Source organism: Nannobrachium achirus (assembly GCF_963921795.1).
Source record: "Nannobrachium achirus genome assembly, chromosome: 21".
In the NCBI taxonomy this organism is placed as follows: Eukaryota; Metazoa; Chordata; class Actinopteri; order Myctophiformes; family Myctophidae; genus Nannobrachium; species Nannobrachium achirus.
This window is the reverse complement of record NC_137828.1, coordinates 32,905,671-32,921,346: the sequence shown is the minus strand read 5'-3', so window position 1 is coordinate 32,921,346 and position 15,676 is coordinate 32,905,671. Positions and strand designations below refer to the sequence as shown.

At 44.4% G+C, this 15,676-nt stretch overlaps 1 protein-coding gene and 1 long non-coding RNA gene across 2 annotated transcripts in view; both read left to right on the top strand.

Moving 5' to 3' along the window:
• The window catches only part of LOC308306574, a 2,038-nt gene extending 956 nt beyond the window's left edge, over positions 1–1,082 (top strand). The window contains exon 3 of the long non-coding RNA XR_013963168.1: positions 756–1,082. This is a non-coding gene — a long non-coding RNA (uncharacterized lncRNA). The remainder of the gene's footprint in view (positions 1–755) is intronic.
• Positions 1–15,676, top strand: part of kcnb2b (potassium voltage-gated channel subfamily B member 2b) — a gene marked incomplete at both ends in the record, with an annotated part of 181,227 nt that overhangs the window by 64,991 nt on the left and 100,560 nt on the right. The window lies entirely within an intron of this gene.

Genomic DNA, 15,676 nt, shown 5'->3' with positions numbered 1-15,676 from the left:
CCTTGCACTGCGAGGCGTTGTGAGCTTGTAGATCAGACATTTGGGCAAAGAGGTTTTGTAGAGAGGGAAAAGAGCAGACCAAGTAGTGAGTGAAATGTCAACTTTATTAAGTATTGACTGTTCAAGTGGTTAAATATCTGAAACACAAATTGACATGGATCCAAAATACAATGATGATTTTCCTGTCATGATGAAACTATATGGAATCTATGTAAAGGTTTTGGTGGTCCCTGCTTCATCTCTCTCAACAAAGTGGTCTGTGGCCTGAAAACATTGAACATTCAAAACCAGTTTGTCCACAGTCAGCAGGCACGTAGACAGTAGGCAGCTGATAGCATAGGCCTACTCAACTTGCTTATAGAGATGCAAATCTTTGCTATTGTTTTCATTGGGTGACGGGGGTTTACTTTGGGTCATCGTCACCTGGCTTTACAAAGAATCAAATGTGCACACGCTCGCCAAATGGTCTGTGTACTACACTATTGGACTTTAGTTGCTTATTTAGAATATTATTAGGCTATAAAACATAGGCCTACATTAATCTCTTCAGCCCTATACATTTTGTCTATTTGAAAATAGCCGATCTACAAGCTCACAATGCGTCGCAATGCACTTCACTGGCATTTCGGCTGGCATTTCGCCTACTAAAATCTCATTCCTGGTGACGCCAGTGTAAGTGTGTTTAAAGATAGAATGACTACTTTACATTCATATCTTGTGGCTAATCCTTTCTTTGACTTTTGCCATAAACTCAGGAATTGCCATGTCGGAGATATCTAAGGTTAAGGCTTCCTGGGTGAAGGCAAGATGGACAGACCAGTGGAACGCAGCAGAACCATCCAGGCTTCACCAATTCATCAAGGATCTCACAGATGTTCCTGACCAGCACCTCCCCCGTAAGGAGTGGACAACCCTCAATCACCTGAGGACAGGTGTGGGACGTTTCAGTGCAGCACAGGATCCATCACAGACTGTGTAGCATGTGATGACCAGCTGCCCTATATACCAGCCACTGAATGGTGATCGTGGCCGAGAATGATCATGACCTAGACAATGACACACTCGACTGGATTGCTGCAACGGAGTGTAAGGACATACAACAGAAAAAGATCTGGATGATGTGCCACCCCATTAGACAAACTCTCTCTCTCTCCCCCCTGTGGTTGGCTAAAAAAAACCACCCACAAGCACAGCAGACCCAGATTGATGAATGCAATATGAATGAACAGTGGATTCCAGAAAACCTATGCCCTAAAACAGTTTTGTTACAAAATTCAAGATTTTGATGCACCTCTTACACAATTTATGTTTTTGGACATTTTTTAATCCTTTATTTTGTTCTGTTAGCAGTCTGTGGAGCATTATGGGAATATCTCTTTTTGCATTTCAAGTGTTTTTTTTTTATGTACTGTATGTACACTTGCACATTTGATCTGTTTGCCTTCATGCTGCTGCTATCTTTATTTATATTGTATTGTATTATCTTGTTTATTTTTGTAATAAACGTTGTCAAATATACAGTATATTGTCTATTTCATCCAAAATGTATTTTAGGTGTTTCAATAATTAACACAGTTCATGTCAAACACTGTTTTAGTCTACCATTAAAATCTTCCTAGGAGCAAGGTTGAGCCCACTTGGATCCCACGTTTATCCCCTATGGTTCCCGCATAGAATTGCCTAGGTGGGGCCCAACCAGGGCCCATGTAGAACCCACCTAGAGCCCACACAGGCTAGCCCAAGCGGCTCCCACCTGGGTCCCATATACATTTGCCGAGGTGGGGCCCACCCAGGACCCATGCAGAACCCACCCAGAGCCCACGTGGGCTAGCCCAAGTGGTTCCCACTTGGGTCCCATATAAATTTGCCGATGTGGGGCCCACCCAGGGCCCCTGCAGAACCCACGTTGATCCCACGTGGGCTAGCCCAAGTGGTTCCCACTTGGGTCCCATATAAATTTGCCGAGGTGGGGCCCACCCAGGACCCATGTAGAACCCACGTTGAACCCACGTGGGCTAGCCCAAGTGGTTCCCACCTGGGTCCCATATAAATTAGCCGAGGTGGGGCCCACCCAGGGCCCATATAGAACCCACACAGAGCCCACGTGGGCTAACCCACGAGGGACCCTTGTGGAAACCGCGGACATTCCCACATAGAACCCACGTGGGCTAGCCCAGGCGGTTCCCACATGGGTCCCATATAAATTTGCCGAGGTGGGGCCCACCCAGCGCCCACGTAGAACCCACGTTGAGCCCACGTGGGCTAGCCCAAGTGGTTCCCACCTGGGTCCCATATAAATTAGCCGAGGTGGGACCCACCCAGGGCCCATGTAGAACCCACACAGAGCCCACGTGGGCTAACCCACGAGGGACCCTTGTGGAAACCGCGGACATTCCCACATGGGGCCCATGTAGGGAAGCCCACCCTGTACCCATGCGGGACCCATGTGGGCGTGCTGGCTGGGTATGTACGTGAATAAAAAAACTTCTAAATAAAAGCAATGCAGCTTTAGTCCATGCATGAGGTAAAATTAGAACATGTGTTTATTTTGTAATTTGCCATTAACCCTACAAGGGTACTCTACCTTTCTTCTCATGCATGGATGTATGCTCATATACTGTACTCATCCTTTGCTCAAACTGCTCATACTGTATAGCCATTGACGCATGCACGCACGCACGCACGCACGCACGCACGCACGCACGCACGTACGTACGCACGCACGCACGCACGCACGCACACACACACACACACACACACACACACACACACACACACACACACACACACCCCTCCTGAGGATATAAAGGAAGTCATGTAGTCCTTGACAGTTGTAAAGATCACTCGTTTCCCCTTTAGACAGACACATTATCCACACACACACACACACACACACACACACACACACACACACACACACACACACACACACACACACACACACACCGTCCTGTACTGATAGGCATCGCCAGTGATAATGGCCTTGTTAATGAAGTGAGGCATGCTGGAGAGACCAGAGGCTGCCTGCTGCTGCTGATGGTTATCGGTGGGCGGGGCCATCGGTGGCGCAGTAATAAAGTCAATACTCCCTAGGACAGACAGCTGAGATTGGGCTTTGTGTAACGTACTTGAACATTATCATCTTGTCGCTGTCAGGTGGAAACCTTGTTTGTCCAAAACCGTTCGTTTAAAAATATTTATTATTACTGTAAAATTGTGAAAATTGCTGATCTGCAAGACGCGTTGTGAGCTTGCACTTAGCACTTACTTTTGTGGCACACTCTTGTATGATGAAGTAGCACATTCATTTATAATACATTTAAATTTGGAGATACAAGGTTTCTCTCTGACAGTGACGATCTGCATGCAGCCCCAGTGCAGGGGAGTCACGTTGGAGGGAAAAGTGCTGGGGACATCTTTTGTTGTGCTTTGTTGCAGAAATAATTTAAGCCAATTCCCAGAGGCACTTTGGTAGTTAGTTTGCTCTTCCTTGTTTTCATACAAGTTGGTACTTTGATGCTTTGTTGTGGCGTACACTGATGTGTGAAGCTTATAAATCTGCAGCTCACATTATGGCTGCAACGGTTAATCGAACTTAGCGATTTAATCTCTTATGAATATAATTGATCGTTTAAGTCTGAAATCGATTATAAATATAATCGGTCATTTAATTCAATAATCGTTCGACAAGCTTTACATGTTAAATCAGTTATTTTCACTTATTTTCACAAGTATCAAAAAACGCTTCAGTGGTTAATCGGTTCGTAACCCCCCCCCCCCATAAATAAATAAAAAATAATTAAAAAATAAATCACAGTGTAATCGATATAATAATCGTTAAGAAAATAAACGATGGTTGCATAATTTGTGCCAACAAGTTCCATCACACACCACCTGCCGTCCACCAGGTGAACCACTTTGTAGTGAGCTGCAGGATGTTGTTTTGTGCTTCTCCAATGAAAACACACACACATACACACACGCACACACACACACACACACACACACACACACACACACACACACACACACTCTGTTGGTTAACAGTTAAACGGTTATGTTTTTAAGATTGCAGTGTAAGGTTTCCTTTTAATGTTTTTAAAGGATGACATTCTAACATACAAAGTCACATGTGTTATAATCATTTACAGGTGAAACATGTATTGTTTCTTGTAATAAAATGACAAGGTGCGATATGGCGTTACACTTTTCACTAGATCACACATTTCAGTGTAGCATTACTACGGCATTTGTTTGAAATTGAAATTGCACCATGTTTGCTGGAAAGGTATATATTGCAACACATTCTCACCTCTAAAGCGTCATACAACCGACGCGTTGTGAAGTACTGTACTGCGTCGGACGTTAGACGCTTTGGGATTGCCTACTGTGTCAAGGGTTGGACGCATTGGGTATGGCCAGTGGTCTAAGAAGAAAGAAAAAAAAAGTAGTTCCCGAAGCGAGATTCGATACCGCTATGAAGGGTTTACCAGCCACCCGACGCTACCGCTCACGCCACTATAAACGACGGAGCCGCGCCGTTGAACGCCGAGAGACGCCGCCGAGGGAGCGGTAGCGACCGAGTCGCCGCGGCGAACGGTATGAACGGCGCATGAGCCGACTCAGCGGCCTTACCGAATTATGTGCCGTTATGGACAGAATAGTACATTTTGACCAGGGGACTGCTTCCGCGTCCGAATACGGCTCAAAGAAGGGACTACGTTATCATCCACGTTGTCAAAGATAAAAGCACAAAAAAAAAGGAATTTCCCAGTTGTCTGCTTAGCTCAGTCGGTAGAGCATGATGACAGCTAAACCAGAGACCCGGGTTTGATTCCCTGTGAGCGGAAAATATTCCAGTAAACACATGTCGGTGCATGCGTACTAAGACTCTCCGTTCTTGTCCGACTGTAGACGCAGTAAACGTTCCAAAGCGTCGCACGGGTGAAGCAGAAAGCGAGTTGGGAACGCGTCGGGAGGGTGACACAAAGGGGGTGAGAATCGGGAGGGTGACACAAAGGGGGTGAGAATGGGTTGTATATTATGACTGAGAAAGTGACACTGGTCTGGCTGCGATTAACTTGCTATGAATAATTAATAAGTAAATTGATTAAAATGATCGATCACATATATGTTTTTGCCTCTACCACCCACAACCTGCTAAAATAAGCCTAGAACATCACTCTTGCTTCTCACAAATCTCAAGTACAGTTACTTTGTCCTGCCAGTAATGCATTATTTATTGGATGTTTTCAATGCAGAAGGTCCAGGCTTATTCCTATTGGCTAAGGATTTAAAAACTCAAAAGGTCTGTGAAAGTGCAAGAAAGTGTGGCATGGATGCTCGGTTGGTGCAGCGGTGTCTGCCCACACCACCGCGGAGCTTGGGGGTTAGAATCCACGGCAGTGCATCCGTCTTTGTCGAGCATCTATATGAACACAATTGGCCCGTGTTCGGGGGATGGAAGCCAGGCGGGGAGGGTGATATTTGTCATTGCACGTACTAGGGCTGCACAATTTTGGGAAAATATCTAATTGCGATTTTTCAGACTAATATTGCGATTGCGATTTTATTCGCGATATTTATATATCTATTTTAAGGTAGGTTAAAAAACAAAAAAAGGTTGATATACCAGTAATAAATTATTTTAACCAAAGAAAATCACTTCACTAATCACTACCTTAAGTCTAGCTTCTGTTGAATATTTATTGTGTAATACATTTAAAAATAAATTGATTGTTTCTAACTAGGCTAATTGGCAATCATGCAAATGGTTTGATTCATTTCAGTTAAATTTCCAAAAGATCCCTTTTATTTTGCTTTAGCAATATAAAACGTTTTTATATTCAGAATAATCTCAGTAATAATGCCTCTCATTGTCAAGGAGTACCATATTATGTCGCTGCCTTGCTTTCATCAAGGCAAAAAATGCACCATAAGACACACACCCAAGAGTTTCACATACATGTGGCTGGGGCAGGCTTGCCAACACTCCTGAATTTGTCGGGAGTCTCCTGAATTTTGACCCCATCTCCTGCCTTGCTCCTGAATACATCTACTAAGTTTCGGGGGGAGGACCTCCAGACCCCCGTTTGTGGAGTTACACGCCCCCCTCAACTACCCCCAAAGAATCTCCTGAATTCTGAGTGTCCAATGTTGACAACCCTGGTGCTGGGGATAGAGGAGGGAAGCCACGTCTGTACCAAAACATCACATTCACTTTCGCTTTCAGTTTACGACAAACGGGAGCTTTTAATCTATGCACAATGATTGAAGGATGTTATATTTATAATGATTACAAGAACATTCACTACCTGTAGCTTTGGAGTACTCCTTTGGAACGGAAATAAACTTTTACGTGCTGTTAGACAGACAGTGTGATGCCTTAGCTCGTCTCCTCCTCTTGAGAATGGAGCAACAATTCTGTCGGCTAATCCGCGGTGCGGCGCGGGGATGCACGGCTATAAGCAAATAAAGACACCACAGTTTGATTTGATCATACCGTAGTTAATTATGAAGCGATTTCTAAAATTAAAACGTGGCCTTTGCGATTCGCTAATCGCAAGATTTCAAATCGCGATTTCGGTTTGAAAACGATTAACCGTGCAGCACTAGCACGTACTGCTACGTGCTGGGGCGGCACCTGTCAGCAGGGAGTATTGTGCGGGAAGAGTAGGGCGAAAGCTCTGCGTCCTCCCGTTGGGGGCTCCACAGGTAAATGCGTAGGATAGCAGTGACAAAGGTGTTGCAGAATTTGTGTCGAAGAGTCCTTGAGCAAGACTCTGAACTAGAGATGCCGCTGATAATCGGCAATGGATTGGATCGGCTCAATATGGGTGTAATTTATGAGATCGGTGTTTCCGATAAAAAAGTACATTTAGATCAATGACATACATGCGCTAGTCAAGTGGTTTGTTATGGTCGCGCTGCTATCCTCCTCGCTCCACTTCTGTGTGTGTGTGTGTGTGTGTGTCTGTGTCGCTCCACTTGTCTCTCTCTCTCTGTGTGTGTGTGTGTGTGTGTGTGCGTGTGTGTGTGTGTGTGTGTGTGTGTGTGTGTGTGTGTGTGTGTGTTGCTCCACTTCTTGTATGCGTGTGTGAGAGAGAACTCACGTTGTTAAACCTCGTTCCAAAAACCATAATTCCAAACAAAGTAGTCGATGGGAGTAGTTGTGGACAACATTTGTTGTCGATCAAAGGATGACATTTTTAGTTCCCTTCATAGAGTATAAAACGATCAATTCCACCGGAGCTAGCGTTAGCAGCACATGAGCTGCCAGATTCTGTTTTTGCGAGAGAAACAAGCAAACAGGTCTATAAAAACGTCAGTCAAACGTTGTTGTCTAATATTGTTTAAGGGCAGTCTATAAAAGAAAAAAGGAAATTGTGTGGCTTATGGTAACTAACAACAAACTGTGTGTGTGTGTGTGTGTGTGTGTGTGTGTGTGTGTGTGTGTGTGTGTGTGTGTGTGTGTGTGTGCGTGTGTGCGTGTGTGTTTGTACACGCGCACGCATAAAAACATTCTAGTGTCCGCAGAATAATATCTGCTGAGTGTACAGTATGTGTATATTTAGGTGTCTTCTGTGTGTGTTGAGTGCAGGGAACCTTATCTCCATTCTGTGACACATTCTCCACTCTGGCCTATTCAGCTAACAGCAGAATCAGCGTGACACAGTGTGAAAGGATCCCGCTAACCGAGACGGAGCGTCGATCTCTGCTCCATGATGAGATCTATTTCTTGATGTTAGCCGACTCAGCCATCATCATCATAAAGGCGCCGCTGCTGCACCTCTTCCGTGGCAATTTGCAGAACCCGGGGCCTAGTAGCCGGCGGCTGGGCACGTTTCTCTATGGAAGCCAATTGTGATTTATCCGTGGCCGGCCAAGCTGATTGCTTGATGAAGTGCTCCAGACTTGGCTTTTGCCACGTGGGAAATGATTCATGGGTGCCGATCTCTCACCAACCGGTACTACCGCCATGCAAACAGCCTGGCACACTCTCTTAAATTCATAAATCACCTTCCGAATATTTACCGTTTCACTTCTGAGACGGCAACGTTGCCTCAGGCGTGTTTATTCTGTCTTTAATTCAGAGTGCCATACTGTATACTACCGCTCGCTCTCGTGCCATACCCTGTCTTTAGAAATGGCTATTTCTCACAAATTGTGAGAACGTCTCTAAATTTTTAAGCAAGGTAAAAGTGTCTCTTGACATTTTGCAAGCTAACTCATTATGACATATATTCGTATGCCTTATTTATGCTAAGGGCCTATAAATTATTTAAAGAACTGTGAAAAGATTGGAAATGTAAAGGGACTATGTTACAGGGCTCTAGTGTGGGATAGCGGTAAGTGAGGGCAAGGCGATAAAAGATATGAGACACATGGAAACATACTAATGATGTTATATGTAGCATCCCTACGAGGATGGCTGCTAATTATTAGACAGCACTGGGGGTTAGACCCTGTTTCTGGGAAGTAGAGATGGTTAAAAGCTCTCCAAGACCGCTGACATCACTTGGGAATGCTTTCATGCCACAAAAGTGGTCTACTTCACTTAACAGTACTCCGGTACAACGTGTTCTTCTGTCAAAACTAAATACACTTGTTGAAACATATACAGTACCAAGAAGAGCAAAAAATGCTCTGCGGAGGATTCTTTTGCAGGTTTCCTTGCTGCCTGTGAACAAAATGTTATCGGAGACTGACGGCGTTCAAATGTTGTTGCAATTATTGACCGTTTTATTAGCAGTTACCATGGTTAGCTCACAAATTAAATGTAATGTATTTCGTATTACATATAATTACATATAATATATTTCCATGTAGCACACCTGTGTTGTGTTTGCACCATTAGTTTCGTTGTGTGACAGGGCATTGATATCAATGACACTTAATAACTGGAGGAGTGCTGTCTGGCACACAGCCTAACGGACTTGAGTTAAAATGACACCATACAGCGTGACGGAACACCTAACCCAGACGCATGCATATTCACTTTCTCACTCCTACACACACACACACACACACACACACACACACACACACACACACACAGACAGTCTCTTGTCACCGTGCCATCACTGTAGCATATAATCGTTTGGAGCTACTCTGCACGCTCCACCTTGTACTGCTACGGTTACTGACACTGCTGCAGGATATCCATAATTCATACGATCATTACTTTACATCGGGAGGAACCGTCCCTCTTTTTGATTTCTTTGTTACGTTTGTGTCAGTGCATGTCTGTGAGAGAGTGTGGCCATCTGTGCATGTGTTCATTGCACATGTTGTGTGCATGCCCACTTAAAAGTCTGTCTTTGTAGTGTTTAACACTGTTTAAGAATTTTCTACATGGATTCTGCAGTCTCCCTGAGTTAGTGTTTTATGTTCTAACTCTTATTGAAAGTCCCAAGTTAATCTCGCTGAGTAGGAGTGCACTGCAGTGTGCATGCATTTGTATTTCTGTGTGCGTCTGTGTCTTTTTGGTGTATCACTGCACAAAGCTATCAGAGGGTGGCGTGAAAGTGCAAACAGTATCTGACAGGCCACACCTCGGATGGCAAAAGACCAAGTGACCACAGACAACATTGACAGAATCTCTTAGGTTAGAGGCCGATGAATGGAGCAATGCTTTATTGAGGGAAGAAAGCTCTTGAGAGAGAAAGAAAGTGCTTACAAGATCGGGAGAAATGATAGGTGGAAAAGCAAAATTGATGCAATTCGTGCTAGAAAGAAAGTTGGAGAGCTTTCAACGAAAGAAGAAAATGCTTCTGCTCTTTAATAGTGGTATCACTCTCTCTCTCTCTCTCTCTCCCCCCTCTCTCTCTCTCCCCCTCTCTTTCCCATACCTTGGAGCCTTTCCTAAACAGTCCTAATCTTGTGTTGCTATGGAGATTAGCTCAACATTGAGACTCTTAAAACCTGGCAACGCTGTCTCATTTTGTCAGAGATGACTGAACCGTGCACATAATGACTCGGATTAAGATGCAGCCTTTATCCTTTATTCTCACAGCCCCTCCTCCCCCCAACTGGAAACCAATTCAATTAAAGAACAATGGCCTAATTGCATTCTGATCACCGGCTCGTTGGCAGAGCCACTAACATGTGCATTTTCCGGAAAAGCTGCCCACCCATATAACAAGGCGGGAGTGTAACGGAAGTTTTGAGTAGCTAGAAGAAGGACCCACCAGGATTGAATTACTTGTCCATTACTGACCACTTAACAGTCAAGACTTTGGCTTTCCCCACAAACAACAATCTTGGTTGTGAAAGGCACTTTGCTTCATCCACTCGCCGGAGGAGCCGGCGAGGTTGGAGACTGCAGCGAAATGAGAAAGATACATTAAGGCGGCAATGTCTCCCATGGCGACGTCGGAACTCCCTGATGCACCATAAAAGGCGAAATTGCCGGAATATTGCGGAGGAATGAGAAGTCGTCACTTGTGATTCAGTGGCCGACTTAATTGCCCTTGAAAGAGGGGAGAGGCTGTTCAGGAGCGTCAGAGCCTGGGCACCAGGGTGATTGATGGCCACAGCGATGGACTGTAGTACCGGGCATCTGTCACTCAACGGTGTGGCAATGATGTCTTGGCTATAACCCACCCAATGATGGAAGCGGCTGTCAAGAGCCCGCTGTCGTGACCAGAGTGAAGAATCACACACACAGTATACCAGGCACGTGCACACATAGACATCAAAGGGGGCTTGAGCCCCTACCCGTCTGTAAAAAAGTTCCCTCTCCATAATGCGGTTTTCACTACAGTGAAAGAAATGGGAAAATGCCCTCTTTCCATGACATACCTGAAGGCATCGTTCAAGAGAATTGCCTTTTCCAAACTCTCCTGAACTTGAATGCAGCATCTTATGTTGAAAGAATCACCCTCTCTGTGTGGAAATCCATGCTGTTACGCCACATCTCCAGTATTGACTTGATTATGCTTAGTTCAGTGTGGTATCAAGCACCGAAAATAGCCGACCTCCAAGCTTGGAGGTCTGCTATTTTCGATATTATCACCAAAAGGCACTTTTAGAAATGTCAGCCCCTGCCTCTCTAACATTCTCTGCACGTCCCTGCAGTATACATACAGTACAGGCTTCCATCTCAGTCATTCCTGTTTTTCAGCTCCGGAAGGCGATGACCTGTTTTCGAATTCACAGGTTTAGTGTACTCTGTCAAGATCCTGTATAATAGTCTTTTCAAACCAGCGTTCTAAATTTTTTCATCTGCACAAAAGATGTACCGGGAGAGAAAAAGGCCCTTAGTGGTGTAATTTGGTAGATTGTGCGCTATTGTGCACGGCCAGGCGCCACATTGGTAGTTTTTCAGCAGAATGACATCAGCGTAAAGGTGAAATCCTTCAGAGGAAGTGAGGTCAATTGACAAATAACAAAGGAAAACAAACAGCTCTGCTGATAAGGCCAGTTACCATGGAGATGAAGTATGAAATGGACGCCTGCTGGATGATATCCCTTTGGAGTTTATTCCTTCATGTCATAGATGGATAGCAATAGATAGATAAAAGTCAAATGCATCACAACCCCAGACTTTATTTGACCTGTGTGTGTGTGTGACTGTGTGACTGTGTGTGTGTGTGTGTGTGTGTGTGTGTGTGTGTGTGTGTTGTGCGCGCGCGCGTGTGCGTGCGTGCGTGCGTGGTGTTGATGGTGGGGGGATAAAATGACACAGAGGGTGATAAGCTTGCGCGTATGGGTCAACCCCAGGGACTAATATGTCAGCTGACTAATCATCACAGACACTAAAACCAAAGTGTCCCCGTGCACTGAATTTTCACCACAAGCAAACTCGCTGCTGAAGTCAAAACCGGACGAAACTGCCAAACAAGGTTGCTATGGATGGTTTGGTAAAAAATCACAGCTGAGGAGACACTAGTCTTTTACTGTTCAGAGTTAATCTAAGTGCAAAGGCATCAAATCAGAGTGGAATTATGCAGTAGAATGGCTACATTATGGCGAAGATGGCGCCAACTCCCTCCCACACGGTTGGGAAATCCCAGCGGGACTACCATTTTCCTAATTATTCCGCTTAAGTGCTTGTACTGTAAGTGCTACACAGCTATTTTCACATTTTCCTTGTGATAAAGAAATTATCACCCAGCATTCATCATTAATCTTGTTATCCAACATCAGTACAGCTGCATGTCACCCTTGGGCAACAATGAATCAGCGTATACATGACAATATATGTTTATCCATAACTGTCACCAATAATACCAAGATTAAAACCTTAACTCTTATTTCACTGTCATCATCAAAGCACATTAAAGCAGTCCTATGGCTGTGCAGTTTCTCCCAATTCCTCAATTTCACCTTAGCCTCCCACTTTTCCTGAAGTGATTTATCCATGAATTAGCTTCAGCAGAGTGCTCTGAAACCAGAGCTTGATTGCTGCCGTGCACAACATTATCTCTTCTGAGTGGATCACGACATTCTGACCCCTCTTGCTTGTCGTGCGCGATGGTTGTTTTGCTTCTTGCATGGTGTAACAGCGTTCTGTTCGGGGTTGGGTCAGCTGGCACTTGTTGTATCGGTTATGTAAGCAGAGGTTTTGGAGAATGAATATTTGATTGGAGCCCTTAATGCAGAGTGAGCATTCAGATGAGGAGGCGGCCAGTGGGTGGGGGAGCAGCGAAGCTGAAGCTCTGTCCACGGCCTGGCAGCCTGCCAGCGCACCGGAGGAGAGCTTTTACTGTACCCACACTTCTCCTCTTCTCTCCACTGTTTTGTCTCCACTTATCTCTGCCATTCTCGAGTGTATTCTCTCCACTCCTCTCCCCTGCTGCGCTCACTTCTATTCTGCTCTCCTCCTCCTCATCTTCCTTAAAAGCTGGTTTTATTTATTGTCTCCACCAGCCGAAGGCTGAGGGAGAGTATGTTTTCCCCTCCGTCCGTCCGTCCGTCCGTCCGTGCGTCCGTCCGTGCGTCCGTGCGTCCGTGCGTCCTCGCAGTTTGTGAGCAGCTAATCTCCGGCGCCGTTGGCCCGGTCGCTGCCAAAATTAGCACACACACTCCCTGGATGCCAAATCAGAACCTCTGCCCCACATTTTTCAAATCAGCCTCATGGTGGCGCTATAACAGGCCGATTTGTGTGGCCTGGTTGTTACCAGCTAATCTCCGGCGCCGTCGGCCCGATCGCTGCCAAACTGAGCACACACACTCCCTGGATGCCAAATCAGAACCTCTGCCCCACATTTTTCAAATCAGCCTCATGGTGGCGCTATAACAGGCCGATTTGTGTGGCCTGGTGGAGACCTGTGCTCGGAAGAGCACTGCTTCTAGTTTATTTATTTTTTGGTCCAACTTTTCCTCCTCCCCCTCACACGGTTGCAGTCTGTGCAGTGGCTCACTGTTGATCTGTGCGAGGCAAGATTATGTTTGGCAGATAACAAGGCAATTCAAAGTGCATTAAGCATTAAATCTATATTATGTACCTTAGGTGATATATACCTTTCTGTATGAGAGTGTGTTAATGCAACTTATTACACAGCTTGGTTGAATGTTTGATTCTGATAGGTCAATCACTGAATTCAGCGGTGTGTTATTTCTGGATAATGAAGGTCAATAACAAGCCGCTGTCTAATAAAAAACTCAGAGCACCTGCTGCGCTGCTAGTTGATATTGTGCCGTATCCAACACAGCCACCATGCAAACAAACACACAATGTAATTTACAGCTAGAAATTGCTCTCAAGAATGTTTTTGAAAACGTTTGAAGTGAGAAATAGTCAATGCTGTCAATGCAGTGACCGAAAATCCATTCTATTTAATCAACATTCCTTGTTTTCCGAGGCAGGCGACGTGTTGCACTGGAAGGCACCTGGCATAACTTAATGGAATAATTGAATTTCCATAAGCAAGGAAATACTTTGTTTTGTTGCTACTTTTATTTATGATTTACAACAATGTAATACCATGGCAAAGATTCCCAACCAGTTTTCCAGTCTGTTTTGTAATTAATATGTTGTGATTAACCATATCAAATGTAGCACTGAGATCTACTTTAGTAATACTGGTCAAAATCCTGACTGGAATATATCAAAGCAGTGCCAAGAAGTTGTGCATTTCCTTGACGACTGCAGTTTTCAGGGCCTGTGGAAAGCTACAGTAACTGAGAGAAGAGACTTGTTGACAATTAAATTGTCAACAAAATATTATTTTGTTGAAGAACATTTTTTTGAAAAAGCCTCTTGGCGGAATAGCAAGGCAGGAGGATATCAGATGTTGTATAATGTCCTCTGGGGGTCTCTGGAACAAAATACTTTTTAGATGCGGCCTTGATGCCCTTGACAGAAAACTGTTTGGATTTAGGCATTTTTAGAATCCGCTTAATGAGTTAAGTTACCGGTAAGTATCTACCCGATATGGAGGCACTGACTGACTTCTTTTCTAATTATCTGAATTTTGTCAGTGTAGAAGGAAGCAAATTAATTGCAGGCTCTGGTGGAAAGACATTCAGATGCACAGGAGGGTTTGTTAGCCTGCCAACAGTGGCAAACAAGGAACAGCATTATTATAGTTTTCTTTATTTTTGCGATGTCAGTGAAATACCGCCATTCATTTATTGGTTCCAAATTCAATTTTGGAGTTTCATTTGAGACGTTGGAATTCCACACTTGAATGATGCATGAGATATGTATGGATGTGTGCAAACTGTGCAGTGCATGCATGTTACATCTAAAAGTTAATAGAGTATGAAAGCCTAAGCATTTGCACATCAGAGCTCTGGCAATAACATGTTGGAGGCTTGGGAGTTCAACCACGTTTGTACAGTAAATGAGCATGATGTATTCATGATATTTACAGTAAGGTCCTATGCAAACATGCATAATAAAATCTTAAAACTCCCAGATGAACGTGTGGTCGGCTTCACAGAGCATCACATTAAACTCCCCATTTCCTCTATATCAGGGGTCTTCAACGTTTTCAGGCCAAGGACCCCTTAGTTGAGAGAGAGATGAAGCAGGGAACAGAGATTCCATATAGTTTAATTGTTTGACAGCACAATCGTCAGTGTATTTTGGATTCATGTAAATGTGTGTTTTCAGATATTAACCACTTGAACCGTCAATACTTAATAAACTTGACCTTTCACTCTGTACTTAGTCTGCTCTTATTCCCCTCTACACCAAAGCTCTTTGCCGAAAATTGCTTATCTACAAGCTCACAACGCCTCTCGTGAGCTTGTAGATCTTCTATTTTTGGCTAAAGTTCTCAAAATATGTATACTAGGGTTCAAGTGGTTAATATAAAAAAGGAGAAAAACACTTTCTATCACTCAAAGATATAGAAGACCCCCTGTAGTAACTCTGAGGACCCCTGCTCTATATGTTAAACTGATCCATCCTGTTCGGCACAGCATCCTGTCCTACCCCCTGAATGTGAAAATGTCAGGAACGGTGCCGTTCGGAGGACCCAAAAACAGTATGACACAAAACAGGCAAGAATCAATATTCAAGAGGTTTATTAACAATCCTAGGCTTCCCATATAATGGGGCAGGCAAAACACGACCAATAACTGATATTACAGATGGCTTGCAGCCTAAAAACTTTACACACACTGACTGGCACTAAAGCGGCGATCTGACAAACACTCAGAGCAACAGAGGGGTATATAAAGACAGGGAAGTCAACTAGAGACAGGGGAACTTAAAAGAGAG